The sequence below is a fragment of the Aquarana catesbeiana genome, linkage group LG03 (assembly GCF_042186555.1).
Source record: "Aquarana catesbeiana isolate 2022-GZ linkage group LG03, ASM4218655v1, whole genome shotgun sequence".
NCBI classification, from domain to species: Eukaryota; Metazoa; Chordata; class Amphibia; order Anura; family Ranidae; genus Aquarana; species Aquarana catesbeiana.
The window spans coordinates 626,275,558-626,293,474 of NC_133326.1; the positions used below are offsets into that span (position 1 = coordinate 626,275,558).

At 40.7% G+C, this 17,917-nt stretch overlaps 1 protein-coding gene across 3 annotated transcripts in view; it reads right to left on the minus strand.

Moving 5' to 3' along the window:
* The window catches only part of PGLYRP2 (peptidoglycan recognition protein 2), a 94,192-nt gene that overhangs the window by 44,423 nt on the left and 31,852 nt on the right, over positions 1-17,917 (minus strand). The window contains exon 1 of one of the 3 annotated variants that reach the window (XM_073622402.1): positions 5,834-5,948. The exons of the other annotated variants lie outside the window; for them this stretch is intronic. The gene's annotated coding sequence lies outside the window, so the exon portion shown is untranslated. Of the gene's footprint in view, positions 1-5,833; positions 5,949-17,917 lie in introns of those variants that run through there. 3 annotated transcript variants of the gene reach the window in all.

A 17,917-nucleotide genomic window follows, 5' to 3' on the forward strand; every position in this document is an offset into this window, starting at 1 on the left:
AGTGATCAGCAATTTTTAGAGGTATTGCGGCGGACAGATCGGACACTTTTGACACATTTTTGGGACTACTGACATTTATACAGCGATCAGTGCTATAAAGATGCACTAATTACTGTGTAAATGTCACTGGCAGGGAAGGGGTTAACACTAGGGGGCGATCAAGAGGTTAAATGTGTTCCCTTGTTTTTGTTTCTAACTGTGGGGGGATGGAACTGACTAGAAGAGGAGACATATCTTTGTTCCCAGCTAGTAGGGACAGACGATCTGTCTCCCCTCTCCTCACAGAACAGGGATTTGTATGTTTACACACACACGTCCCTGTTCTGGCTCTCATGCTCATGTTTACGCGTGACCGGCAGTCATCACGGCCACACGCATCAGCTCCCCTGCCGTGCAGCAGGCGTCAGCCGCGCGCCTCTAGCGGCGTGCCTGCTATAGGCATTTAAAGGGCCGATGTACAGCTACAACCTGCCGCAGTATAATGACGGCGGCTGGTCGGCAAGTGGTTAAGAAACATCCTAGCCCCTGGAGCTTTGGACCCTCCCAGTAGGAAGATGGGAACATTGACACCTTTCCTAACAGGCTTTTATGCATGTGGGAGGTGCTTAGCATGTAAAACCACTAAAGGAAGTAATGTTAAAAAGAGGAAGGATTTTATAGCTACAGCCTCAGGAAGGGTTCATAAAATGAAAGAATTTATTACCTGTTCATCTGAGGGGGTGGTTTATGTGTTAGAATGTCCGTGCAAGTTCCAGCATGTTGGTCGGACCTCAAGGCCCCTGCTGGTAAGAGTACGTGAACATATAAATAATATAAAAAAATGGGATGAAGGAACACAGTGTTTCCAAACACTTTAAAGAGGTCCACAATAGTAACCCGAAAGGTCAGCCACCATTGGAGGGGGGGCAATTTTATAAGATACCTCAGTCAACGTGAGTCAGTCTGGATATATGAGACCCAGGTTCTAGCGCATAGGGGTCTCAACATAGACTTTGATTTAAACTGCTTCAATAACAATAGTTAAAATGGGTATCTATTTGTAATTGTAATAATAAAATAAACAATGATAGGGCAAGTAATCAGTAGGTTTATTTAGGAATAAATAATAATAATTTTTTTTTATAAAAACAATTTTCTAAAAGGTATGGGAATGGTATTAGATCATAATATGTATCAATAGGTCTTAAATTGTGAAAAAATGATTAATTGAAAGCATTATTAGTATTTTCCTGTTTAGATTGTAAACGGGAAGTAACCTCGGCGGTCAGTAGTAGTGTTGTGGTGGGACTTGCTGTTTATAGCTAAAGAGAGGGATCCTTACATAGTGACAATGATTCGTTTTAATGGGAATCTTGGTTCCGTGGTCCGCAGGAAGTAGGAGTATTCACAATCACTGCTGACGGCCGTGGTGAAGCCCAGAGGGTTGCCTAGGCAACATTAGTGTATATAAAGGCTCGGGGTAGGCGGCCCATCTATCTATAAATATGCTGTTTTAAAGAACACATCTTGTAAGTGCCTAATTTTGGGGCTGTTTTAATAAAATTATCAAGCAGAGAGCACTATGGAGTCTGTGTTTGTGATTGCATTTTGACAATGGAACTGAGAGAAGCCGAGCTGAGCTGTAGGCGGAGAGTGAAAAATCCATTTGAAGTTACCAGCGCGGGTGTACAATTGGGAGAGCGTAGGAGGATCAGCTGTTTTGGCGTGGAGGAGAGAGCTTGTGGAGGAGTAAACGAGAGACCATTATCTGAGTTTTAGAACAAGAAAAAATACCCCCTGAATGGGACTTTAACAGACCACCAACTCTTTGATAAAAAGTATCTTTCAATGATATAGAATAAAAAGACATGTACCGTCTACACATAGCATAGATACATTAAACAAAAAACAGAACAAAAAATGTACAGGTTACAGATCAACATATGTACTCTCCAAGGGGTGGTGTACATTGATGCCCAGAACAGAAAATATACAATTACAGATTATCATATGTACTCTCCAAGGGATAGTGTACCCTGATGTCCAACGCATTTCCAGTATTCTGATACCTTCATCAGGGAATGAGAGTTGGGTATATTTACATATATTTTTTAATTCAAATGGAATGATTCCATGTATAAAGAGTGCCGAAGACGATTCAATCAAACAAAATATTCACTAGGTGCCAGACCGTGATGATGGAAGAATTTTGAGTGCACAACAATTCCAGCATCAGTAAATATGCATCCTGGATACCTGGGATGGGCTGTCATTAGAGCCTAAAGTAGGGGCTAAATAATGGGCGGAAAAATATCCGAGCATCCCTGGATGGGTACCTTTAGGACATGTCCATTCAGGGACACTCGGATATTTTTCTGCCCGTTATTTAGCCCCTACTTTAGGCTTTGACGACAGCCCGTCCCAGGTATCCAGGATGCATATTTACTGATGCTGGAATGGTTGTGCACTCAAAATTCTTCCATCATCATGGTCTGGCGTCTAGTGAATATTTTGTTTGATTGAATCGCCTTCGGCACTCTTTATACATGGAATCATTCCATTTGAATTAAAAAACATATGTAAATATACCCAACTCTCATCCCCTGATGAAGGTATCAGAATACTGGAAACGCGTCGGACATCAGGGTACACCACCCCTTGGAGAGTACATATGATAGTCTGATAATCTGTAATTGTATATTTTCTTTTCTTGGCACCAGGGTACACCACCCCTTGGAGAGTACATATGTTGATCTGCAACCTGTACATTTTTTGTTCTGTTTTTTGTTTGATGCATCTATGTAATGTGTAGACGGTACACGTCTTTTTATTCTATATCATTAAAAGATACTTTTTATGATAGAGTTGGTGGTCTGTTAAAGTCCCATTCAGGGGGTATTTTTTCTTGTTCTATTGCACCAGGGATGGGACACCATTTGTCATGGTGGAGGCCTCTCTTTCTTCCCATTATCTGAGTTTTTAACTTATCTGTGAGGTGAACAGGCAATTTAGCTGGTGACAGTGTGCACATATAATAGATCCTAGTGAGGACGGATGAGCACGGCGGTGGATGTTAATACTTTCTGTCAAATATGAACTGGCTTTATATTAATATTGAAGTTTTGCAACACATGAATGTCAACTTTTATATATATATACTGTATATGGACTGGTTGTGAATTCACTGTTGAATCATTTACACATATATGATAGTATTGTAAGAGGTATTTTATTCATTTAATAATTGACTGATTCACATGTTGAACAGCGCTGCACTAAGATCAATTGTATATTTTGATGTGGTAAATCACTGAGAGTGTTACAGCAGCTGTGGGGATTTAATAGTTTTTATGCACATTGCACTTTAGGAGGTTTATTTTGGTGCTGATTGTCACTATACACTACAGGCTATCATAAATCACATTGCAGCATTCCAGTCATATCATCTTTGACAGGACTCGGACCTAGTATCATTAAACCCATTAGCATCAATCTGACAATTCAGAGCACTAACAACTGACATGAATAACAATAAACCAAAGACTTTACATAAAAGTTCTGTCGTAAAATTGCTACGTCAAAAAAACCTCTGGCAGAGCTTAACAAATCTTAATGCATGTCATAATTGGCTGTCTTAAAACCATTTTAAGCAATACACCATTCAGTGTGGCTCTACTTGACCTGAAGCTATCCTTTTCATTAACCCAGCTCTCAAAACCTATACTTATTCCATAAATCCTGCCATGATAGAATTACAGTCAAACCAGAATCATGTTGGACTGCAAAATATGGTAATCTGCAAATGTTGATATGGTTAGAAAATTGGTATGGGGGGAGTGTCTGCTGAATTATCATAAAACGCTTTGACACCCGCTCAGAACACTCCTCAGAACCTTTCATTGGTTATGTAATTTTTGTAAGTGCTCTCCTCAGGAAACAGACGGCTACATTTGCAGCTTGTAAGCTCCTAGTTTTCCACTGAAAACTTGAATGCTTGACTGCTAAGACTCATCTTTGCGGGCCAGTGACTCTTTCGAAATTGGACTTACACTGCAGTGAATTGGACTCCATCGGAACCAAAGGTCAGGCAAACTTTCCTAAGTAGTTTTTCACTTTTATTCCTTTTTATTTTACTATTGCTATTGTCTGTTTTGCAATGTCTTTTTCTATGAATATTTTTCTTTGTTTCTTTCTTTCATTAAAATTTTTTTTAAAAATTATTAGTGGTTCTTGAAATGCTCTAAAGAAGAACTTTGTAGAATATTACCATATTTTAAACTCACCTTCCTGACTGTCTGGCAGGAAGTGTCACATTTCCTAAGAGCAGAATTGTTACAGCATATGCTGTGAATGGTGTGTGTTTGGGTTAAAGCATATGGTGGCATGTTTTACATGAGCACATGTTGGTGTAAAGGGTTGACTGAAGAGTTAACTGACCCCAATCATGATCACTTTCAGGCTCATGGCACTTGGATTGTTGTCCCATGAGCTGGAACATTTCAGTTAGGGTGAGGCCGAGAGTGCCATTGTTACACTTCTGTGTGACTATTTTAGCCTTTTAAAGATATGTCAAAAGGCATAAAAGAAAAGTGCAGGAATACATACAGAAGTAAAATATAAAAATCATACACCCCTAGATGGCTGCAGCACTGATCCCAGCTGTAGCTGTCTACCGCTGGCTCTACCCCAAGAACTAAGCGAGTGCTGGGCTGTGGAGGTGAGAGTGGCTGGCTCAGGCTCTCAGCTGTGTGCTGAGAGCCTGAGCCACCTACTGGTCCAGGCATCTGGGTGGATCCTGACTGTAAAATCAGGATTTGTCCTAAGCCTGGACTAGATGAGTGACTTCAGCTGACAGCGAGCATTAGCTAGAACTGGGTCACAGGATGCAGAGCTTTGGCTCTACTTTTCCTGTAACCCGGATCTGCATAATTCACATACCAATTGTTTTGTCCTAGTTTTGGTTTTACTCCATCATAACCATCATACAGAACTTCTTAACCATCCCTATTGAAAATAGTGGGGTTTTATCAAATAGGATAGGTTTAATAAATGTGGTCAGAGCTAGTGTGAGGTTTGGTTGCATTGTTTTAATTATAAGATGTTTTAAAAAATGCAGTACTTTATTTTTATAGCAGGCCTGGCCAAATCAGTGGTGGGTACCGCTGTCAGAATACTGGTGTCCTGGTGGGCTGAACAACAACAAAAAAAAACTAACTAACTATGTATGGCCAACTTTAGAGAGCTGAAGTGGTTAAATATGTCAAACAAAAAATATAGATTAATAGTACAAAACTAGATAGAAAACATCCGTTAAAAACGTATATAAAGAGCATTATAGGCTATAAAAAGCATGGAACTAAATAGCTTGGGAGACCAGCAATAAATGATGGGCAAAGTAGCAGGTACATTGCAAGGTTTTTCATCCCTGAGCAATTGATCTCAGTAATAAGTGGCTGCTAATAACAGATATAACATAAACCCATCACTTGGATTACAAAACCAAAAGGAACATATCACCTTTTGACAACTTTACAAGTTCTTCCACCGCTGACCCTCCTTCTGAGGTGTGAGAAATTAATTTATCCTGGCCACGTGTAAGCAGAATAAAACCCAGGATAGAATGATACTGACCAGATATTCCCCCCAGCCCAGCAAATCTTTTCCTACTCACACTCCATTATCCAATTTAGCCCATGTCTTTAAAAATCAATGCTGCCATCAATCATTTTTTACATTGATTAAATTGACACCGGAGTATCCAGAAAGATATGTTTTTCATCACCGTCTTATAATAATATATTATAGATGCTAAACCTAATGCAATGCTTTACCTACCCACGTTCCTGATACCCACCTTGAAACAATTTATATATTTTTAGGGATTCTCAGCATAATCCAAACTTGCTTGCATGAATTTAACTTTCATAATAAACAGGAAAAAAGGACATATCCTGAATGGAGTAAACTGCAATCATTTCCTCTGGGGAAGGAAGAGGAGGTCTGAATGGTTTTAACTCTATCAAGGATTAGGACAACATTGACTAGGTTAGGACAGCATTAAGGACTAATACCGTTAGTCTGATAACCTATATATTGCTGTAATATATTTCAAAACTATTATGACAATATATGTAAAATGCCTGCTGGGAGGATATTATTGTGCTATTGATGAGTATCCGTTAAATTAACCCAAGTGGTATATGTAGAACTGTAAGACAGATTACTGTTAAGGATGAGCTGAATGTACCTAAAGTTTGGGTGCCGAATCCAAACCCTATTAAAGTCAATGGGAACCAAATGTTAAATACAATAATAGGCAAGTGATTGTCAAGCAAATGGCATGGGGGACTGGGCACTCCACTGGAAGACATGTACCAAAGCAAATCAAAGCAAAATAAAATTAAAAAAGATTCTGGTTGGCAGTGATTTTGAATAATGTTGTAGATGCAAAATTCCTTAAATGGGCTGCTGTACCTGCAGGAAATGTAGCCATAGGGAATTTGCATGGTGTTTTTGCATTTTCTGTTTCAGAGAGGCCACGTCTAGGGCAAGTTCCTTCGACGCTGTGTGAATGGCCAACAGAAGTGATGGACCCAAGGCCTCCTCTTTCAAGTGCAACAGGTCATACCGTTTTGTCACTGTCACAGTTGACTCTGCATCTTCCTGTTTCCATGCAACCGTGTCCACCACTCTATCATGAAAAGAGATGGTGAGTTGCACTCTGATTCGCTCCTGTAGGGCTCATCTCACTGGCCCAGCCTTTATTCCTACCATCAACTGGTTCCTCAGTAGATGATCTGAGGTGGTAATATTGGCACAACTACGCACACCCCTCTTCTCCAGGCGATTCCAGAGATTCTGATGTGCCACCGCAAAGTGAGTGAGGCTCTCATCCTCCTGCTGCCCCTGGACAAAGAATCTCTGCTTCAACTCTGGGAAGACCACATTTTCTCTGAACAGACCAGGCACACCCCAATTCGTTCCAAGGTGGCCTGATCCCATTTAGGCAGTGCCATCCCCGCTCGTCAGGCGTCATTCTCCAAGGGATTAATAGCTAGCCCCCCATTCAGCTGGGTAGGGACCATGATACAGGCTTGCAGCACTTCATAGCCTCCCCTCCCACTCAGCTAGAAGAATGTTGGAGCCATTAAACCTGGCCACCAGGGCCGAGGCTGATCCTAATGGTACCATGATAGTTCCTGCTTCTCCTTTCACACCCACTGTAAGAAGGGACAAAACCTCCCAAATGCCGCCAAGTGTGGGGAGGTGCAGTGTTGTGCGGCGGCAATAAACACTCCAGTTGCAGAAAATTGAACTTGTATTAAAGTTAGAGTTTGGCAATTTACAACAAGCCCAGCGGGAAGACGCCTGACCGGGACCACTAACAGAAGGCAACAGCAATGTAGGCAGGTCTCAGATGATCTGACAGCATCTGCTTTGAGGGGTGGAATGTGCCCTGGCCAGTCCATGGCCAAACAGAGAGGTGTCCAGAAAGAATGGCATGTCCCTATACTTTCCCTACTCATCTGGAACCTCCCCCTGCTGCTAATCACTGTCCCTGTCAGACAGGTGAGCTATACCTACATTACCCACATGTGAAATGCGCGCCAAGCCTGGGAGCCAGGGCCTTAAATAGGCTCTTTCTTACCCAAGATGGCTGCCAGAGTCACATGGGGTGGTAACATCGAATTGGATAGCTTCTCCAGTGACCCGGGAAACTATAGGGGAACCACGTTCCTCTCGACTTCCCCTCCAACTGCAATGCCACTGCGGTCAAGCGCTTCCCATCCAACTGCAATGCCACTGCGGTCGAGCGCCACCTACAGTGGAGAAAATAGACTGCACCTGCCTACAAGCAGCAAACAGCCATGTTAGTACACACAGATTGCATTCAGCCTCATGTGAATGGGCCCTGCTGCAACTGTGTGTTATGCACAATACTTTCTGAGAATTCTAGACACAAGGTATCTCAGATTAGCCTCCTAAAACTTAAAAGGATTCACTTGGATGGGATAAAGGAATCTACTTTTGCGTAATGTAAAATTGTATTATCCCCTTCAACTGCAATGCTGCTGCGGGCGAGCGCCACCTACAGTGGAGAAAATAGACTGCACCTGCCTACAAGCAGCAAACATAGACTTGTTAGTACACACTGCTGTGGTCATGGTGTGGCAAAATTTATACAACAGATTGCATTCAGCCTCATGTGAATGGGCCCTGCTGCAACTGCGTGTTCTGCACATGGTTGCAGTGCTATAGGCTTTCTATGGTTAACACAGGACTGTCAGATGCCTCTAAAAAGCGATTCTAGGTGGGGAGGCAAACACAGACACATGTGTAGATGAGCCCTCAGTCCTGATCTCTGATAAAATACAATCCAATACTTTCTGAGAATTCTAGACACAAGGTATCTCAGATTAGCCTCCTAAAAACTTAAAAGGATTCACTTGGATGGGATAAAGGAATCTACTTTTGCGTATTGTATCATTATCAGCAGCACTATTATCATGGTCATATTAGCCTCTGAAAACGTAAAAGGATTCACTCGGACTGGATAATGGAATGTACTATGGAGTTTTGTAGCATTATCAGCGCAATTTTCATGAAAGTTTTTTTTTTTTTCACTACAACCTATGTCAGGGTTATGTGTGTGCTCTGCATCTTGCTGATCCATTTGGTATACCCAAGGGATTTCCAACAGGGATGTTTAGTCAAGGTTAAATCAAGTGCAGTAAACTCTTCTATAATGTACTTGGGCTCCAGAGAGTGGAGTGCGTACAGCCAGTTCATTTCCATTTATGCATGTAGAGCTCCGGGTGGCTCTACATGCATAAACAAACACCTAATTCACGATATACTATGATTGAGACCTAAATCTACTAGTGCATGTAGCAGCCTGGTCCTAAACAGGGCTGCTAAAAAATCTAGTTGTGCTAGGTGGTAACTAGCCTGGCTAATTGGTAGTTTGATCCACTGATTTCTGTCCTTAGTCTGAGTTTAATTGGTAGTCTCTCTCTTATGTCAATAGGTGGCAATGTTGCCTTTGGCATTAGGATGATGGATTACAGTGAATTCAGGTGATGGGTAAATGAGTTATCTCAGCCAATCAGCAGGAGTTTCTTTTGGCTGCTTTGCATGCTGGGATAGGCTATTTATTCTGGAGGAGTCAGGTGATCGGGGTTCTTCCCACACGGGGCTGCGGCCTGAGTGGGTGTAGATTGTCGAGTAACTCCGGGTTGCTAGGCCTGAAGCCTGAGGCCTATCCAGGAGTCATACTGGCTGCTAGGTCTATGTAAGGCCTATCCAGTAGTTTAGGGTTCCGCAAAGGAGGAGCAGCAAAGGTTAAGCCCGAAGCCTAGGGCGGAACCGCGTGTGTTAGAGGTTCGGCCCGTGGGATTGAAAATCCATTTTCAATCCCACCTTTGCCAAAGGTCCTTATATTCACAGTTTTTATCAAGTTGTGTATGCAGACATACTGCGTCTATGTCAACAGTCTACAACTAATAACAATTTTTCAAACTTGTCTACATCAGAATTGAAGGCCCTAAAAGATCTCTCAGATAACTGACAGTTGATTATTCGGTCAGCTGACAAAGGAGGCGGCATCGTCATCCAAAACCGCACGGACTATCTAACCAAATCCAATAGACTCCTATCCAATACATCCACATACAAGAAATTACACTTGGACCCTTTACCTATTTTTTTTACTCTAAGCCCACAAACTGATCCAAAGAGCTTCAGATGAAGGTATCATCACCAAATCGGAGGTTGCTTTTCTTAAACACGACTTTTACAAGAGGCCTTATTTCTACCACCTCCCTAAAGTGCACAAAGATTCTAATAACCCTCCGGGTAGGCCAATAGTGGCAGCAATGGAAAGTGTCACCAGTTATTTCTCCATCTACTTAGACCACTTCCTGCAACCCATAGTTTGCAACCTCCCCTCATATATAAAGGACAGTATTCACCTTTTGGACATGTTGCAGCACTACACTTGGGAGCCAACCTACCGCTGGCTCTCATTAGATGTAGTATCGTTATATACCTCCAACCCACACACAGTGGGTCTCCAGGCCATAAAATATTACCTAAATCAAGACCCTCTGCTAAGTCCATGTCAGATACATTTTTTGTCGGAAATTCTCAAATTTTGTCTAACACACAACTATTTCGAGTTTAACAGCCAATTCTACATCCAAACCCATGGCACAGCTATGGGGGCAAATTTTGCCCCCAGCTATGCCAACCTCACAATGGGTCAATGGGAGGATACATCCATCACAACAACCCCTTTGCAGCAAATCTGTTTTTTTACATGCGATACATTGACAACGTGGTCATCATCTGGGATGGTCCTGATTCACTCATCCCCGACTTTCTAGAATACTGCAACAACAACAACATGGGCTTGTCCTTTACCTCCATGACTGACAGCAACAAGCTAACCTTTTTGGATTTAGAACTATTCCACCAAAACAAAACCATCTGTGCGCAAAACTATGTCAAGCCCACGTCAGGGAACTCATATTTACATTACAAGAGCTGCCATCATCCTCGCTGGATAAACAACATCCCCAGAAGTCAGTTCTGTAGGCTCAAACACAACTGTACCTTGGAACAAGATTATATATCTCACAGTGAGTTACTCAAAACAAAATTCAAAGAAAAAGGATACCCAGATGACATCACAGAAGAAGCCTTCCAACAATATCTCCATAAAGATGTTATTATCAACAAAGAACACACCTACAGATAACTCTCAACACACCCGGTTTGTCACACAGTTCCACAATAAATTCAAGAAGATGGAAAAGATCCTTCAAAGACATTGGCCAATCCTAAGAGAAGATCCTCACCCCAAAGCTACAGTCAGTGACCGTACTTTAATCACCTATAGACGAGTCAAAAATATCAAAGCCAAAATAGCACCAAGTAAGATAAAACCATTACACTCCATCACCAGTACATCCCTAACCTTTTTCAATATCAAGGGTATGTACCAGTGCAGGAAACCTCTGTGCCTTACATGCGCCCACGTTACACACAGACAGAAGGACTTCACCCACAAAGGCAAACAATATATAATACCTGATTTCTTCACATGCCCCTCCGAATATGTAATCTATTGCCTGACCTGCCCTTGTGGCCTACTGCACGTCGGCCGCACGATCTGAACCCTATGTAAAGGCTTTGGAGAACACCGCAAGCTGGTCGAACAGGGAAAGGACAAACACAGCGTCCCCAGACACTTCCTGGAATTCCATGACCAGTCCTCCATTGGATTATGGGTTTGGATACTGGAGTCCATTCCGAACACCTTTCCTCCCGCTGAATGATACACAAGACTCAGTGAAAGAGAGAATTATTGGATCTACACCCTGGATACTCTATCCCTGGAGGCCTAAACGAAACCATAGAAATTAACACCTTACTATGACCCAGACAATACATGGCCTCCAGTATTCTATCTGTTCTTGCTGATGACCCTCCATAATAAAATGCCTAGGCACATCTGTAAGTTTGTTACTTACACATCCACCCCTGTGTAACTCCAAATATACCTTTTTCACCCTTATTTTGGTTTATTTTTCTGATTCATTTGTCTGATTCATTATTGCTGACATTGTTTCATACATGGGTATTTCCTCTATTCAGTCTAACATCATTGTCACATCCACGCATCACCCTCTGTACCACCAGTATGATGAATACTTTTTAACAGTATCATCCTCCCACCCCAATATTCCATTTAACCACTCTCCCTCTGACCCCTCTCAACAAATAACCACCACCAACCACTCAATATTAATATTAATCCTTAATCATGTTCCCATAAAATACACTTTCCATAACCGTCATCATCATTTAATTTTGTTCATTTTATTATTATTATTTTTATTTTTATTTTATCTTTATTCTTATTTTTATGTTAATTTTATTTTTATTTTTATTCTTATTTTTAAGATTTTTCTTTTCTCATCCCATTATATTTTCGCTCTATTATTTCATTTTATTTTTTACCTTATTTACTCATTCCATTTACCCTATTTAATTGATTTCATCATAATCCATCTATTACATCCTCTGTAATATACTTATCTTACATTTACCCACCACCGCCTTATCTAATTGCACACTCTCCTCATATAAAATTTCCTACATACATTTTTATTTCCTCCTTCTGCTCCCCCCCCCCATCTGCTGCATATACATCTTCAATCCACTGCCACACACACACCAATTAGGTCGCATGTAGTTTTTTTACTCCCTCCCACTCCCCTTTCATCCCCCTCCCCTTGTGTGTAATATTGTGTATAATGTTTCCATGGTAACACATCATGTGACTGTGTATTGTGTGGGTATATCATGCCTCCACTAAAGATGGCCGCCATTCAAGCCTGAGGAAGGGACACGCATGTCCCGAACTCGAGCACCTCCCGCCGACCCGACCCGGAAGTGACGTCCGCCCCAGCGAGCAGTGTACACCATCGATCCCCTCTCCTATCCACCGGACAGCACAGTGAACCAGCAGTGTGACCGGCATAGGATCGGATCCAGGAGACACAGCCACCACCACATCTACACCGGACCTCCCCCAATCTCACCCGGCCATCGGGAGCGGATGATAATTAATGCCTACTGTTCCTTTACTTTTGTGAGTGTTTTTAAACCATTTCATTAATTAAACCAGCTTATATACTGCACTTGAATGAATGTATGTTGTATATGCCCGTCCCAAAAAAACAACAATGCTCTGCGCTTAGTACAATATTCTAACGGTGTATGTGCGGCACATAAATAATTATATGACTAGTAGCAGCTGCTTAAATAGTAGAACATGTATATAGGCAATAATGAATCAATTAAATTAGATAAATATATAAATACACAATTATAAATATATAAATATATAAAGTGTCTCTTCAGTATTGCAGCAGCGCTGTGCACCCCAATTGAACAGGGTCTCTTTCTTAATCTATTTCAGAAAGTTCAAACATGGATCTGATAGCCAGAGTTCCACCAATAAATAATCAAGATGTATTCTGTGAGGGTAGTAATCCTTTCACCAAGCGATACACCACGTGCTGGGGTCCCCAATGAAAACTCACTCACCAGAAATCAGATCAATAAAAGCCTTGATTAATAGTAGTAAATCTGCATCAATATCCAAAGCGACCACCAGATGTCAGTATTATTCCCAGTAGTTCCAATAGGATATGTAGAGGAAACAAAAATGCTCACATAGCGTGATACTGCTAAACATCTTTATTTGAACCATCCAAACATCCCCTTAAAACCATGCGTACCAAAATTTAATAAACATTGAGCAAAGATAACAAAGTGCACTGTGCCTGATTGCGTCCTCCAGTCGTGAAAACCTGTCAGGAGCGCTCCCTGTGTGTAACCACAGTCACACGCTTCCTGGTTCCTTGGTTGGTGGAGCACATGCGTCACTTCCTGTGCGACACGTCCCTAACGTTTCGTCACTTCCTGGACTTCTTCTGAGGGCGTGACACACAAGAAAGGAGGCCGGTATTTATATAAGTGGCAGGCGGAACAGCCAATCAGCAGAAGCAGACGCCCGGATGACTCACACATCCCCGCCCCTAATGCTAAATACTGTCAGCAATGTGTGAAATAACATCATCCGGACATTCTGCTCCCACAGGTCGTATTAAGCATGACAATACCGGTTCTAGTGGAAGATGACCTAATGCATAAAAAACAAGTACCTTGAATACCTGCAATCATTCAGTGTATGTGGCGCGGACATTGATCCGCAGCGCTATCATTGAGCAAGCACACTTTCGGTATTCATTAAAACTGATTAAAATATTCTCTCAAAATATAAAAGTATTTAGTAAACAAGAATTGTCTAGCAATTTTACATCATACATTGCTTATCCTATGAATAAAGATAAAACTGCATAGCGATTTCCTAGCATGTATTGAATAATCGCATACGCTAAATTGCACCTGATAAACATATGTTGGAATATTAAAATAAATATATTGTCTAGCAATTTTACATCATACATTGCTTATCCTATGAAAAGATAAAAACTGCATAGCGATTTCCTAGCACGTATTGAATAATCGCATACGATAAATTGCACCTGATAAACACATGTTGAGATATTAAAATAAATATGTATTAAAATTGTATATCTAAAATGTATATATGTACATATATAAAATATATGACAATCCACATGTAAATATATGTATATAAAACATTTATATAAAACGTGATCATATTGGAGTCAAAATTATAATAAAAATTACACTGTGATAAAATGAAACTGGAACCATACCCCAGGGTATGTCTATGTGTCACTGATGAAACAATTTATGTCAAGCTCTATGTTAAGACCCTTGGGGGCAATCACATCCACAGAATAGATCCAATGGGTTTCACGTTTGGATAACTCTCGGATGCGATTTATGCCCCTCCAATGGGACTGGAGATGTTCAACCCCCCAAAATTCCAATCCCGTCGGGTCACTATCATGTTTTAATTTAAAATGCAGTGAGACGTTATGATCCTTATAGCCTATTTTTATGTTGTTTATGTGTTCAGCTATTCTCACCCGTAATAGCCTTTTTGTACGGCCTATATAGATTAAACCGCAAGGACATTTCAATGCGTACACCACAAAGGTGCTGTTGCATGTAATGAATTGTTTAATCCCGAAACTGCGATTATTAATCGGGGAAAGGAAACTATCAATTCCTCTAAGAGGTCTGGAGACCTCCCTGCAGGCTTTGCATCTCCTGCATGCAAAAAAGCCGTTGCGATCCCAAAATGTCGGAGGACGTTTAGGAGGGTCAATCACTTTCTTCACCACTCTGTCTCCAAAACTTGTGGTTTTTCTATAAATGAACTGGGGCTCAGAAGGTAATACTGTGGTGAGTTTCTTATCTAACCGGAGTATATGCCAGTGTCTTCTGAAGATCTCCTCCACTTCCTTGTATTGAGTATGAAATTGAGAAATAAAGCCCCACTCTTTATTACGATTTTTTTCTGTTGGTGCTACCTCAGAACCCACCGGCCGTGATTCTTGTAAGCATGTAATTCTAGGTATTTCAGCCACTTCCTCCACCACCTTCTTCAGTTTCTTCGGGTCATATCCCTTGGCTTCAAATCTCTCTGTAAGGACTTTAGATTGAATCCAGAACTGTGTATCTTCAGAGCAGTTTCTTCTTACTCTCATAATCTGTCCTTTTGGGATATTCCGGAGCCATAAAGGATGATGACCGCTTGAGATGGGCAAATAACTGTTCCTGTCTGTTTTTTTAAAATAAACTCTTGTTTCTAATTTATCGTTCACCCTATAAATGGTGACGTCCAAAAAGTTTATTTCTTCTTTATGCCATTCTGAAGTAAGCTTAATATTATTATTATTATTATTCAAGGCCTGTATAAATGCCCCTAATGACTCAGATGTACCATTCCAGATAAAAAACAGGTCATCAATGAAGCGTTTGTAAAATATAAGTTCCGGCCTTTGTTCTCTAAAAATGGTCTTATCCTCCCACTCCGCCATGAACAAATTGGCTATGCTGGGCGCGAATTTCGCGCCCATCGCAACGCCTCTTTGTTGTGAGTAGAATGTACCGTCATACCAAAAATAGTTATGACAAAGGCAGAAATCCAAGGCATTCCTAAGGAAAATCTTTTGGTTATGGGGGAGATCCTCTCTTTGACTAAGGGCCCAATTGAGCGCCAATAAGGCATCATCATGCTGTATGATGGAATAAAGAGAGGAAACGTCGGCTGTGACCAAAATTGCCTGCTCTCTTCCTATCAGGCTCACATTCTGCAAACAATTTAAAAAATTCTTAGTGTCCCTTATATATGAACGGGTATTAGTGACACTCTTTTGCAAGAACCGGTCCAAGTACTGACCCATTCTGGCAGAGACAGTATTGATTCGGTCTCTGCCAGAATGGGTCAGTACTTGGACCGGTTCTTGCAACCAAAAGATTTTCCTTAGGAATGCCTTGGATTTCTGCCTTTGTCATAACTATTTTTGGTATGACGGTACATTCTACTCACAACAAAGAGGCGTTGCGATGGGCGCGAAATTCGCGCCCAGCATAGCCAATTTGTTCATGGCGGAGTGGGAGGATAAGACCATTTTTAGAGAACAAAGGCCGGAACTTATATTTTACAAACGCTTCATTGATGACCTGTTTTTTATCTGGAATGGTACATCTGAGTCATTAGGGGCATTTATACAGGCCTTGAATAATAATAATAATAATATTAAGCTTACTTCAGAATGGCATAAAGAAGAAATAAACTTTTTGGACGTCACCATTTATAGGGTGAACGATAAATTAGAAACAAGAGTTTATTTTAAAAAAACAGACAGGAACAGTTATTTGCCCATCTCAAGCGGTCAACATCCTTTATGGCTCCGGAATATCCCAAAAGGACAGATTATGAGAGTAAGAAGAAACTGCTCTGAAGATACACAGTTCTGGATTCAATCTAAAGTCCTTACAGAGAGATTTGAAGCCAAGGGATATGACCCGAAGAAACTGAAGAAGGTGGTGGAGGAAGTGGCTGAAATACCTAGAATTACATGCTTACAAGAATCACGGCCGGTGGGTTCTGAGGTAGCACCAACAGAAAAAAATCGTAATAAAGAGTGGGGCTTTATTTCTCAATTTCATACTCAATACAAGGAAGTGGAGGAGATCTTCAGAAGACACTGGCATATACTCCGGTTAGATAAGAAACTCACCACAGTATTACCTTCTGAGCCCCAGTTCATTTATAGAAAAACCACAAGTTTTGGAGACAGAGTGGTGAAGAAAGTGATTGACCCTCCTAAACGTCCTCCGACATTTTGGGATCGCAACGGCTTTTTTGCATGCAGGAGATGCAAAGCCTGCAGGGAGGTCTCCAGACCTCTTAGAGGAATTGATAGTTTCCTTTCCCCGATTAATAATCGCAGTTTCGGGATTAAACAATTCATTACATGCAACAGCACCTTTGTGGTGTACGCATTGAAATGTCCTTGCGGTTTAATCTATATAGGCCGTACAAAAAGGCTATTACGGGTGAGAATAGCTGAACACATAAACAACATAAAAATAGGCTATAAGGATCATAACGTCTCACTGCATTTTAAATTAAAACATGATAGTGACCCGACGGGATTGGAATTTTGGGGGGTTGAACATCTCCAGTCCCATTGGAGGGGCATAAATCGCATCCGAGAGTTATCCAAACGTGAAACCCATTGGATCTATTCTGTGGATGTGATTGCCCCCAAGGGTCTTAACATAGAGCTTGACATAAATTGTTTCATCAGTGACACATAGACATACCCTGGGGTATGGTTCCAGTTTCATTTTATCACAGTGTAATTTTTATTATAATTTTGACTCCAATATGATCACGTTTTATATAAATGTTTTATATACATATATTTACATGTGGATTGTCATATATTTTATATATGTACATATATACATTTTAGATATACAATTTTAATACATATTTATTTTAATATCTCAACATGTGTTTATCAGGTGCAATTTATCGTATGCGATTATTCAATACGTGCTAGGAAATCGCTATGCAGTTTTTATCTTTTCATAGGATAAGCAATGTATGATGTAAAATTGCTAGACAATATATTTATTTTAATATTCCAACATATGTTTATCAGGTGCAATTTAGCGTATGCGATTATTCAATACATGCTAGGAAATCGCTATGCAGTTTTATCTTTATTCATAGGATAAGCAATGTATGATGTAAAATTGCTAGACAATTCTTGTTTACTAAATACTTTTATATTTTGAGAGAATATTTTAATCAGTTTTAATGAATACCGAAAGTGTGCTTGCTCAATGATAGCGCTGCGGATCAATGTCCGCGCCACATACACTGAATGATTGCAGGTATTCAAGGTAC